Source organism: Rhinatrema bivittatum, chromosome 1 (genome assembly GCF_901001135.1).
Source record: "Rhinatrema bivittatum chromosome 1, aRhiBiv1.1, whole genome shotgun sequence".
Classification (NCBI taxonomy): Eukaryota; Metazoa; Chordata; class Amphibia; order Gymnophiona; family Rhinatrematidae; genus Rhinatrema; species Rhinatrema bivittatum.
In genome coordinates, this window is record NC_042615.1 from 217,760,669 (window position 1) to 217,773,295 (window position 12,627).

Consider the following 12,627-nt stretch of genomic DNA (forward strand, 5'->3'; position numbering starts at 1 on the left):
GAGTCGGCACACACAAGGGGGTGTACAATTATGCACGTTGCGTGCACCGAGCCGTGCTACCTTCCCCCATTCCCGTCCCCATAACCTGACCTTCCCCCCAGCCCTACTCTAATTCCCCCAAAATTATCTTACTTTTTGCGCCTGTCTCTGGGCAGGTACAAATTGTGCATGCCGGCTGCTTGCCGGCATGCAATCCTCTGACACAGCGGCAACGGATGCTCTGTCGGAGGCCTCTGCCCCACCCCGCTCCCGGACCGCCACTTTTTAGTAAAGCTCCGGGACTTACACGTGTCCCGGGGCTTTACGCGCGTCGCTGGGCCTTTTTAAAATAGGCCCGGCGCGCTTAACCCTTTAAAACTCCGGCCCTTAATGAATGACTTTTGTGGAACAGAGGCAATTGAGCAGAGTCTTTAAAAACTTTTACTGTGTTTCTCATTTACTCTGTCGTCATGTCTTAGTTGTCAGTGTCTAGTCGTGTTCTGGGTTCAGATCGTGCACACTGGCATTCTGCCCAGGGGCTCTGACCTGGGAGGCTGATCTCACTGAGGTCTATACTGGGGGCTACTTAAGGGGCTTATCGCCTGCGTGCACACAGGATTACCTTGTTTATATTGGGCTTACCCAATATAAACACACACAATTACTGGGATTATACCTGGGGACTTGAACCCAGGAGCTTATTCCCTACAGAAATAGCCACACATACAAACTTTGAGTGTAAGTACCTGGTTCCAGGTACTTAAGAATGTAAGTTTATTTGAGCAATAGGAGGATAGATCAAATAAAATCAGATCATATAGAAGAAGTAATTCTAGATAATAACAATTGTTATATATATATATAAAGCTTACATGTTTCCAAAGGATCAGCCTGTGCTATTATATCCAGAAGCACATTCTTCCTCTCTCTCTAGATGTTATTATTCCTTACATACTAATGGGCCGATACAGTAAAAATCGCAGGAGAGCGTCCCTAGCACCTCTTTTCGGACAGGAGCGATGGCTGTCAGTGGGTTTGACAGCTGACGCTCAATTTTGCCAGCGTCGGTTCTCGAGCCCGCTGACAGCCATGGGTTCGGAAACTGGACTCCGGCAAAATTGAGCATCCAGTTTTCAACCCGCGAGCCACGGGCCTATTTCAATTTTTTTTTTGTTTTACTTTTTTAAACTTTCGGGACCTCCGACTTAATATCGCCTACCTTTGGGTAGGTGCTAATTTCTGAAAGTAAAATGTGCGGCTTGGCTGCACATTTTACTTACTGAATCGCGCGGGAATACCTAATAGGGTCATCAACATGCATTTGCATGTTGCGGGTACTATTAGGTTTGGGGGGGTTGGATGCGCGTTTTGGACGCACTATTATCCCTTACTGAATTGCTGAGCTGTAAGGAGAGACTATAGGCAGTGAGTAGACAGGGTATGCTGAACCTACTATTGTGAGTGGTAGATGATACAATCTACTATTGTGAGTGGTAGATGATACACTCACAATAGTAGATATCTGTAATGTCTTCTTATGCAACAGAGAGTCTTCAGTATTCAGGAACAGGAGCCGCAGGTGAGTACTAGTTCCTATAGGCAGTCTGAAACAGAACTCACAATAACTGTGTATGGGATGGCTTCAGGAGTAGGCTAGGAGAGATTTAGGAACATAGGCCCTCATGGAGCGAGTACTGGTTCCTATCTGCAATCTGCAATGGTAACTCATAAGGGTGTGCATTCGTTCCCTACGTATTGGCAATCTGCAACGGATGTTGCCATATTCGTTAAATTCGTGGGGAAGCGAAAAGTATCACGATTCCCCACGAATACACAAATCTTCGCCGAATTATTCGGCCGCTTAAATAAATCAATTTAAACAAACTATGTCACAGGCTACTGGTGCCATTGGTCAGCCCCTGTGACATGGCCATCAGCGCCATTTTGTGCTCCTACCATGTGACAGGGGCTGACCAATGGCACCGGTAGCCCCTGTGACAAAGTATGGGCAAAGGCTATCGGTGCCATTTTGATTACTGGCAGCCGATGGCCCGAGGGCAGGAGATCACTCCGGTTCCCTCGTTGGACCCCCAGGGACTTTTGGCCAGCTTGGGAGGCCTCCTGACCCCCACAAGACTTGCCAAAAGTCCAGCGGGGGTCCGGGAGTGACTTCCTGCAATCCGGCCGTCCTATGCCAGTACTCAAAATGGCGTCTATCGCCTTTGCCCTCACTATGACATAGTAGGTCAAAGGCTATTGGCGCCATGATGAAACTGGCACCGAGGGTGTGAGAGTGCAGGGGATGGCTCCCGGACCCCCCGGCTAGACCACCAGTGAGTTTTGGTATGTCTTGGGGGGGGGGGTCAGGAGGGTGGGGGGTTGTAGTTAATTTTAATTTTAGCTGGGACACGAATAGAAATCGCCGTATTAATGCACCATACAGCCAAATGCATCGTATCTGCTCCCCGACAAATCCAAATCCTGAATTCAATGTATGGCGTCCCTCTGCACATCCCTAGTAACTCACGATCTCCGTACCTGCGATAATATCTTAGACTGAAGGGAGTCTTAGAGATCAGGAGCGAGTACCGGTTCCTGTCTGCAATAGGACTCACTGTGTTCACGTCTGCAATCACCTCTAGGCAATAGGAGTCTTTCTGAGTTTTCTGGAATGTAGGCCCTCGAGGAGCGAGTACCGGATCCCATCCAGCAATCTGAAATCAAGAAGAGGGAGAGCGGCGCCCCCGAGGAACAACACCCCTAGGTGAGTTTGTAGAGGCAGAGCAGCTGAGAAGGTTTCCCCGAGAGTTGCGAGGAAGGGGTTTCTACCCTTATCCTTGCTAACTCGATTCGAAGTAGCAATCGAAGACCTTTTATGTTGGAAGCGGATGACGTCACTACGGGGGGATGCTCCGAGGTTTGCGCCCTTGCTGGGAGAAAGTCTGGAGCGCGCGCGCGCCCTTATGTCATCAGGAACATGGTGGATCCATGGCAACAGGCCAGCCCGGGGATTCCAGGAAGAAAATGGCGAGAAGGAGCCGCGGCAGCATCTGTCCGTCAGACCCGAAGGGAGTCACCACAAGGTAGAGAGGGTGGAGCGAGGGCGAGAATAGGCACGAATGCAACACCTCTGTTTCCAATAGAAAGCACCAGGGAATTTTTTTTTAGACCCAAAAAAACATAAAAAACTAAAAACTGATTTTTTGAACAATAAAGCAATTGGACTAATTCACCCAGTATGAGTCTGTATGTTTAACAGACTCATTAAGTTGAGAGGTCCTACATATATCTAACATCTAACATTTAGGAAAAAACTCAAGACTTGGCTTTTCCGCCAAGCCTTCTCATATACTCCGGATTCATACTAATTTGGCCTAGCCACTCCTCACGAGCTATGAAACCTCGTACCTCTTCTAAGCACCTAGTCAAGCACTATCCCTAACCCTCATTTGTATCATGTTCGTAGTTAACTGCCCTCTCCGGCCTTTTTTTTTCCAGCTGCCTAAGCCTCCAAGTTTAACTTCCTTGTTGAATGTAACTTTTTGCTTTTTTGCTTCTTCTGTTAAACGATTGTTCTTTGTTACAGTTCACCCCGTTCTGTGTAAACTGATCTGATATGGTTCTAACCATGAAGGTCGGTATAGAAAAGAGTTAAATAAATAAGTAAATATATATTATAAAAAAAATTTTTGTTGACTGTTTACAAGGTTCTGGAATTCGTATTGGTGATAAAATTAGTACCAGTTACTCCTTTGTTTTTTGATGTGTGTTTCACAGTTTGGAGGTTTCTAGAGTAAAGTCTAGGGCTTTTTTAGTGTGACGGCTAATAATGCACCATTAATACATGTTAATATATGACAGTACATTGCCTATGTTGTTCTTGCCATCTATGACAAGCCTATATGCTTCACATATGAGGAAATAATCTTACAAGGGCGAAATAATATTGGATATGATATATCTATTTTCTTTTTTTGACAAAAAAATGTGCTTATTCTAGAAGCAAAACCTTGCACATTTGGCTTTATCCAAATGTTAAAAGTTTAAATGATATAACTCCACCATATGTGACAGAAAACGTAATATTATCCAATATGTTCCATTATCAATCTGCACAAAATCAATAGAAAATAACCGAAGTCTAGACACATAAATGTCAAACTATGTAACAAGCAGCAGTTAGTGAAGGAAAAAAAAAACACTTAAATGGTAATTGAGGTAGGCTGTTGGGTCTTAAAGCAGTTTACCAGGATTTATGTTTGATAAAAATAGTTTAACTAAACATCTGCAGCAAAGCCTGAGGGCTTATAGCTAAGAACAATATCAGAGAAACATCTCAGCTTTGTATTTTACTTGACAGGTTGTAGTACTTGATTGTTTTCAAAGTTGGAGAGTCATTCTTAATCTCACTAATTTGTTCCTTGTTTTAGGCTTTAGGTTACTGACTAAAATGACCATGTTACTGGAGGTTGGATTGCAAAATCTATGGTGTTCCTGAAAGATCTATGAAGATTAAGAATTACTTGAGAATAAGGGAGTAGTGAACACTGAACAGCATTATGCTGACTGACCATACATTACATTAAAATATGATAGGCTATGATGCTTCTAGTACTACCTATTCACCAATGTGAATCAAAAATCTATATCTATTCTGCACTTATTTTGTCAGCATCAATATTTATTGATAAACAATTGGTTTAAAAGTATTCTCGTGGGACTCACCCAATAGCTTGGTGGCAGTGTTCCTAACTGTCATGTGGGAGATTCACATACCCGACGTCTGCTCCCCAGGCTGGTGCTGGAAATGAACTGGAGGCAATGTTCACAACCCCTGGGAGCTGGGAGATTCACTGGTATAAAAACTATGGCAAATAAGATGTTATCTATGAATAAACCTAGCAGATATCACAGAATATAAAAACACCTCCATATAATTTGTGCATATACTAATAAAACATACAACTAAACAATGTGTCAAATGCACTTGTTTGTGAGAATTATAATGTGGGAATGAAACTATATGGATAAAAGTATTTGTTTTTAAACAAATGTATGCTTTGTAACATGATGAATAAATAGTTATAAGGGAATATAAATATTATCTAATTTGTTGTTAGTGGATCACAAGTTGGACTTAAGAAGATAAGTGCACTTGGCACATTTTTTAGTTGTATGCTTTATTAGTATATGTATAAATTATATGGAGGTGTTTTGATATCCTGTGATATCTTTTATTAGCAGGGAGTTTCAGACATCACGCCACAGTGACACTAAGGGCCAGACTCAAAGAGCTCTACATTCAAAGGTATTTATCCGAATAATTCAAAAGTTATCTGAATAAATGTCAACTTTTGAGTACTGGTGCCATTTATTTGGATAAAATGTATCCAGATAGGTCATTATCAGAATACATGTATTTGGTTAAATTGCAGGCAGTTTGGAGGCATTCCAGGGTGGAGTTCAGATAACAGAGTAATTTATTTGGCTGACTCCTATATTTGGAATTAGCTGAATAAGTTATTCAGCTCCCTCTAGACGTGCAGGAGCAGGGTTGATGTAATCTGGGCTGTTCCCAGATAACTTTAACCTAACTGGTTATATTCAAAGAATATAACTGGCTAAGTAGTGCTAGTTGTAAAAAAAAGAAACCAGCAGAGTCTCCCTGCCCAAACCCCAGTGAAAGCAAGGCTGATTCCCTCCTCCCCCAATATATAGAGTAACATTGCAGTTCTATAGGCCCAGAAAGCCTCCCTCCCCCCTTCCCCCACTCTCATGCGGTCGCATGCGGTCAAGGCCTTCAGTGAATTCATAGCCCATAGGCATCACAATGGTGTTGCAAGTGCCATCCCAATTTTATACACTGGATCAAGCAAATATAACCCAAACACCTGCCCAATCCAATCAATGGCGATAAAACTTCCTACCACTTGCCAAAGCCGGCAGCAGGAGCCATATTTAACTGAACATCATCTCCTGATGCTGTGAGGCCCATCTCACAGCTCTTACCATAAGACCAGCCCTCGTGGCAACAACAGGTAATATTCAGTTAAACACACTCCTGCTGCTGCCACCATGGAACCTATCCCATGACAGCCAGAGAGAGCAGGAGGACCAGATGGCCTCCAGCAGATCCCATCCCGCTGGCAGCTGAAGATTGACAGGTCTGGCTGGTGGTTGGGGAGCCCATCCTGTGGTGGTCAAACAGAGAGGAAGGAACCATCCTGCTGGCAGCTGAAGAAGATACTCAGGCCCTGAGAGTATATGTATCAGCCTGTTTGTGGGTGTCTCTGTGTGCGTGGGTGAGAGCCTGCATTTGTGTTTGTGTGTGCTACGAGAGAGAGTATTTATGTGCATAGGTGTTTGTGGGAGAAATAGAAAGGGTGGGTGTGAGAGAGCCTTTGTGTGTATAAGGGAGAGATAGCATGTGTTTGTGTGTGTGTATGTATGTGTAAACCTTTATGTGTGAGTGAGAGAGAAAGAAAGAGAGGGTGTATGTGTGAGAGCTTGTGTATGTAAGTGAGAGAGAAAGAGAAGGTGTATCTGTGGGTCTGTGTATGTGAGTGAGAAAGAGAGGGAGTGTGTGTGTCTTTGTGTCTGTATGTGTTTGTGAATGAGGGAGAGAGAGTATGTGTGTGTGTCTGTAAGCGTGTGTGTGTGTGTGTGTGTGTGTGTGTGTAAGAAAGAGAAGGTGTGTTTTTGTGTGAGCCTGTGTGTGTATGAGTGAGTGAGAGAGAAAGAGATGATGTGTCTATGTATTTGTGTGAGCCTGTGCATGTGAGAGAGAAAGAGAGGGTGTGAGTATAAGAGCCTATGTGTTTGAGAGAGAAAGAGAGTGTGTGTGCGAGACCCTGTGTATGTGTGAGTGTTTGAGAGAGAGCTTGTGTGTGTGAGAGAGGATAAGTATGTTTAACTCCCCTCCTCCAATCCACAACAATCTCAGGGGGCAGGAAATAAAAAAAATCTCAGGAATGGAGAGTGGGAGATATTTTAATTCTTATTTTCATTATTTGATGTTATTTGATGTGCCTGCTATTTTGAAATATTATATTGGTTTTTTGGGAAATTTATAAACATTTTTATGTGGATTTAATTATTGGATGTTCTATTCATCAGTTGTTTTGAAATATTTATTCTTTATATTAGTAGGTTTTATTTTTATGATTGATGTTTTATACTTGTTGATTTTGTTGTTTGTTGGTCTCTTATTTTGTCTTTGTAAGGATTTGTCTGTGTTTTGTATGTATGACTGAGGTGAGGGATTTTGCTAGTGTATAATTTTTATGTAGGGGTTTATAGCAATCTGTCTTGTTCTGTTTTCAATAAGAGGTTCCTTGGTCTTCTAGATTCTGATGTAACAATTGCAGTGCTGCTCTTTCCTGGGTAAGGTCATTGCTATTTGAGTCCTGAGAGTTAGTACGGTTTTGATATGGCAGAATTGTCTCTTGGGGTAAACTGTATTTTTGGCAGGCTGTGATTCGCTTTTATTGGATTTATGTAAGTATTACACAAAAACACTGTACATGTTATTGAAACAATATAAGACCCATCTTTAGAAGTGAATGTCTCTGATCTGACATCTGAAGGTTTTATGTAGTTTTAATAGCATTTGTACAATAGTTTTAGGTGCATGTGTTTTTTTATATTAAAAGTATTTGTAGGTTTGTTCTGTTTTCCAAATAGGAGGTGTATTTGTGTTTTAGAGCCTGATGTAGTATTTGCAATGTTGTCTTTTCAGAGATAGGGTTGCTGCTGTTTGAGTTCTGGCAGTTAATGCCGTTTTGGTATGGGAGGTTTACTATATTGTAATTGTTTTTTCATGGCTTTCTGAAGGCCAAACTCACACCAAAACATGTTACAATAGGCCTTATGCTATATGAGTTTCAAGTGTCTTTTGTGTCTTGGGGGAGAATGGGAAGAGTGGGTTGTGTGGGGGTGCAGGTGTGGGAGAGGAGACTAAAAGAGCAAGACTACTGGTGACCAGAAAGGAGTGAGATGGGAGTGAAAAGGGGGCTGAGGGACCAAGACTGATTACCCTGCTCTAAATGTAACTGCACTTCCCTACACCTCACCCAGAATTCCCCTAGCCTCATCGATGTCCAGGTGCTCCAAACAATGATCTGTCTTCTGGTGCTTTGAGCATTGCTTTCAAGTTTTGTGAAAGTTCTTTTCTGAGAGCCTATACTGGGTGACCTGCCATCTCCAAACCCAGAGCAAATGAGGCTGGCTAGTCAACTGTGCCATTTCTAGTTCCATGATTGCTGGTTCTGTCCTCATTGACTGCAGTAGACCTCTCTTTAAAATATTCAAGTTTGGGAACAGAGATTCAAGAAAATATGAGACTTGCTCTGAGACTTGTTCAGATATTATTTTCTACCTGTTTCCATATTCTATGGGTAAATGGAAGAGCAAGGTACACGGGTACCCCTACAAACCCCATGTACCTTCTAAGTCTCAATATCCATCTATTAGGAGCTGCATTTATCTTCAAGCCCTCTATTGTGAGCTTGAAAATTAATCTTCAAGGCTGTGTGTCCAGAGGAAATAGGACTACTGCTGTTGGTGATTTGACCGTGAGGAATATAGTTAGCTGAGTAGGTGGTAGCCATGAGGATCATTGGGTAACTTATCAGTCTGGTGAAAGTAGTGCATGCATCACCTAGATAGGATTTTAGAAAGTGCTGGGGAGGAGCTGACTATTATGGCCCATGTGGGTACCAATCACATAGAAAGGTGCAAGAAGAAGGCTCTGCAGGCCAAATTTAACCTTGTAGGTAATAAACTAAAATCCAGAGACTCTAGAGTAGCATTCTTGGAAATTCCCTTACTCCCATGCACACAAGTCCAGAGACGAGCTGAGCTCTGGAGTCTCAATGAGACAATGGTGCAGGGAAGAGAGCTTTAGATTAATTAGGAACTAAGAATTGTTTGGGAAAAGATATCCTTCAGACATAACTTACTAAATTAAGTGTACTTTTTCTTGAACAATGGACACTTACTGTGATATTTTTCCTTTTAATGTTATTATCTTACTCCTAATATTATTTTTCAATGTAATTATTTACTTAACAATTGTATTATAAGACATACTACATATTTGACTGGTGTTATGCCTGTCAGTTGCAGACGTCTGTGACCACGAGTACTCACATTGCTTTCTGCTTTCCTATCCTCCCCGGGTCTCTTCGCTGCATGGGCCTTTCTGCATCGCAGCGTTCCACGGAGGCATGGACACCATTATTTCCGGCTACGATGTCGCGTCACAAGTCCTGCCTTTGAAGCCACTTCGGCGGGAACCTCGGGGGCGTTCCCTGTTGATGATGTCATCAGACTCTGGTATATAAGCTCCTGCTTCGCCCCCATCAAGCCGACTTGGCAACAAGTTCCGTACAAGTCCTACGCCTTCCTTGTTCCTGAAACGCCACTCCTGCTTGTATCGTGGACCCTGTCTGCTCCTCAGGGGTCAGTGTGCTCTCTACGGGAACCTGTTCCCTGGTCTACCCTGCTCCTTGGGCTGGCCCCATACCTCTTGGGTTCCATCTGGCTCCCTGCTCTACCTCGGCTCTCCTTGGAAACTACTGCAGCGACTTGTGAGTTCTCAGCCAGCCTTCCCCGCTCCTCGGGGTTGCACCGTATCCTTCAAAGACTGTTTGTGCCTTTCCACTCCTCAGGCCGCGCTCACCTACTCTAAGACCACCCTGAGCTTCCCCGCTCGGGGCTTGCTCCTTGTGATTCTACAATTGACAGCTGTCCTGCTCCATGGTCCTGTTTCTCCATTACTCAGCCAGCTACCCTCTGAACTCCAGGTACCTGTCTATGTGAGCTACTGGACTTGGGCTTGGGCTCTCCGCCCCGGGGGGTTTGCCTATACTCTCCTTCTGTGCCCACTGCACTGTGGCTCCGCCCCTCGGGCTGCACCATCAGAGAATATCCTGCTTGGCTGTTCGGATGCCCATCATCCCGTAATCTGCCTGGCGCCCTCTCTCTTCAATCTCTCCAAGTGCCATCTACAGACTGCTAACCTACAGGGGTCATCTCCTGGTCTCTGGGGCTCTCCCCTCGACTGTGCACAGAGCTTCCCTACATTCCAACACCTCGCCTCCTAATGGTGTGGACCTGTGGGGCTCCTCCCCACAGGCTGTATCAACTCGCACCTTGGGCCAAGGGTCCATATACACATTAACCATAACAACTGGATCCAAGTTGTTATTATCAACATTTTGTAAGTTATAACTCAAAATCACTACCCTACCCTATATCTAAATTCAGTTCAAGAAAAAATTTCAAAATTTCCACCTAAGTTCTGCCCAGACTATTAGCATAAATTCTCAGTTTAATCTCATGTGATGGTTGAAATCTTTAGACAAACTTCTCTGCAATCCAGAGGGATAATGAATCATTTGCAGATGTTTTGAATCCAACACTCCATGCAGATTCAAATGAAATTACTTTATAGAGATAAATGCCAAAAAGCTCACTAAAAATAATATTCCCTTCCTATTCTCAATAAAAATATACCAAATTTCTAAAACTTTCCTCTCACTTAGCAAGAACAATACTTATAGATTATACAATTCATCTAGCTTGAAATAAAGCCAAAATCAGGAAATATCTAAAAAAAACACCCCCCAAAACCCCCTAAAAATCACCTTCCTTTCTCTCACTACAAAATAGCAAACAACTGTCTGTCTTGGTTCAACTGAATAATGATTACAAGAAAACTTTGAGTTACCTGAAACTGCTTTTCCCCTTTTTTTTAAAATTTTAGACGCAAAGCAGCCAGCTGGAAGCTGCTATTAAAGCCTTACTTCATGGCTACATCCTTCTATCTCTCCTTTTTTCTATCTTCAAACAAAAGCACCATTACCTTTTATACTTAATTAAAAAGGCTCATTGGTATTCAATCCCTTGCTCTTCACTGGCTTCAAGTAGGTATAACCCACCCATGCCCAGATTCAAAAGCCTACAATTTGTTAGTTCAAATATAAATAGTATTCTCATAGAAAGTTAATTATAATAAATTCTAGTGTCTCTCCTTTCCTGTAATATTTGGGAGTCTAGTAAATAATAACATACTGGCTTTCAGCAAAAGAAATCACCTTGTTGACATCACAATAAGATGTTAATGACCCTTCTTTTGACTTTCACAGGAACATATTTCATTTACTTTCCTCTGTAACTGACAAAAGAGATTTCAAGAAACTGCTTCAAGCTACTATTGGCCATTTCCTGAGTTCAAATGAAAAGTGGCCAGGGGCTATCTCTTTTGTAATTTAATTTATCCTGCTAGGCTGAGAAAAGAACAATTTAATAAGTCACTAAGGGCCTCATTTTCCAGAGGGATCACACGCGATAAGGGACGTTTCACACACGAAAAGTCCCTTATCGCGTGCGATACTAAAATGGGGGCGGAGTCGGCCCCGGAAGAGGAGGAGTCGGGTCGTCACTGGGGCCGACTCAGCAAAGACGCCGCGGATGACGAAAAGTTAAGGCCCTTTTTGCGTCCGAGTTCACGCCCAATAGCTACACCTTCTATGGTGGCGCTATTGGGTGCAAAACCGGCAGTGATCGCACCGCGACGGTGTGATCGCTGCCGGCTAGCGCAGGCCCGCCCCCATTTCGGCCCCCCAGCCCCTCATTTCCTAAAGTATCGCAGGCCTGCAATACTTTAGAAAATGAGGCCATAACTTACAAATGCAATTAACCTGCACATTCAATTTTGACAATTTATAAAATCTAAAGACTTGTTTGGTAGATGAAAAAACATTTAGACAAATTTTTCCAAGATTCATTTAGTCAGAAAGAGTACCTAAATCCTGTTTATTAGCCACAACACAATGTCTGAGTTGGAGCCAGCCAAAGATGTGACTTAGGAAGCTGAAATCCAGAACATCCAGGGTGGCATTCTCTGAAATGCTTCCTGTTCCACGTGCAGGTCCCAGAGGCAGGCAGAGCTCCAGAGTTTCCATGCATGAATGAGACGATGGTGCAGGGAAGAGGGATTCAGCTTTGTAAGGAACTGGGGAAACCTTTGGGGAAAGGGGAGACTTTTCAGAAAGGATGGGCTCTACCTTAACCAGAGTGAAACCAAACTGCTGGCACTAACTTTCAAAAAGGAGATAGAACAGCTTTTAAACTAGAACAACGGGGAAAGCCGACAGTCACTCAGCAGTGCAAGGTTCAGAGAAATGTATTCCTTGAAGGATACTAATAAAACAGGAGAGTTAGGGTATCCCAACAGCGAGGTGCCATTAAAAGCAAACATAGTCCATATGCCTATATGTAAAAATCACCAAAGCTAATGATTTCAGAATTATCCCAAACAACTGAAAAGCAGGTTGTTAAAACAAACAAAAAACACACTTTGAAATGTCTGTATGCCAATGCCAGAAGTCTAAGAAGTAAGATGGGAGAGTTAGAGTGTATAGCAGCAAATGATAAGATTGACATAATTGGCATCACAGAGACTTGGTGGAAGGAGGATAACCAATGGGACAGGGCTATTTCAGGGTACAAATTATATCGCAATGATAGGGAGGATCAACTTGGAGGGGGTGTGGTACTTTATGTCTTCAATTTACCTTCAGCTAATTGCTAACCAATTGACCATATATCTTTCCCTTATCAAGACTTCCAATAAATAGTTGT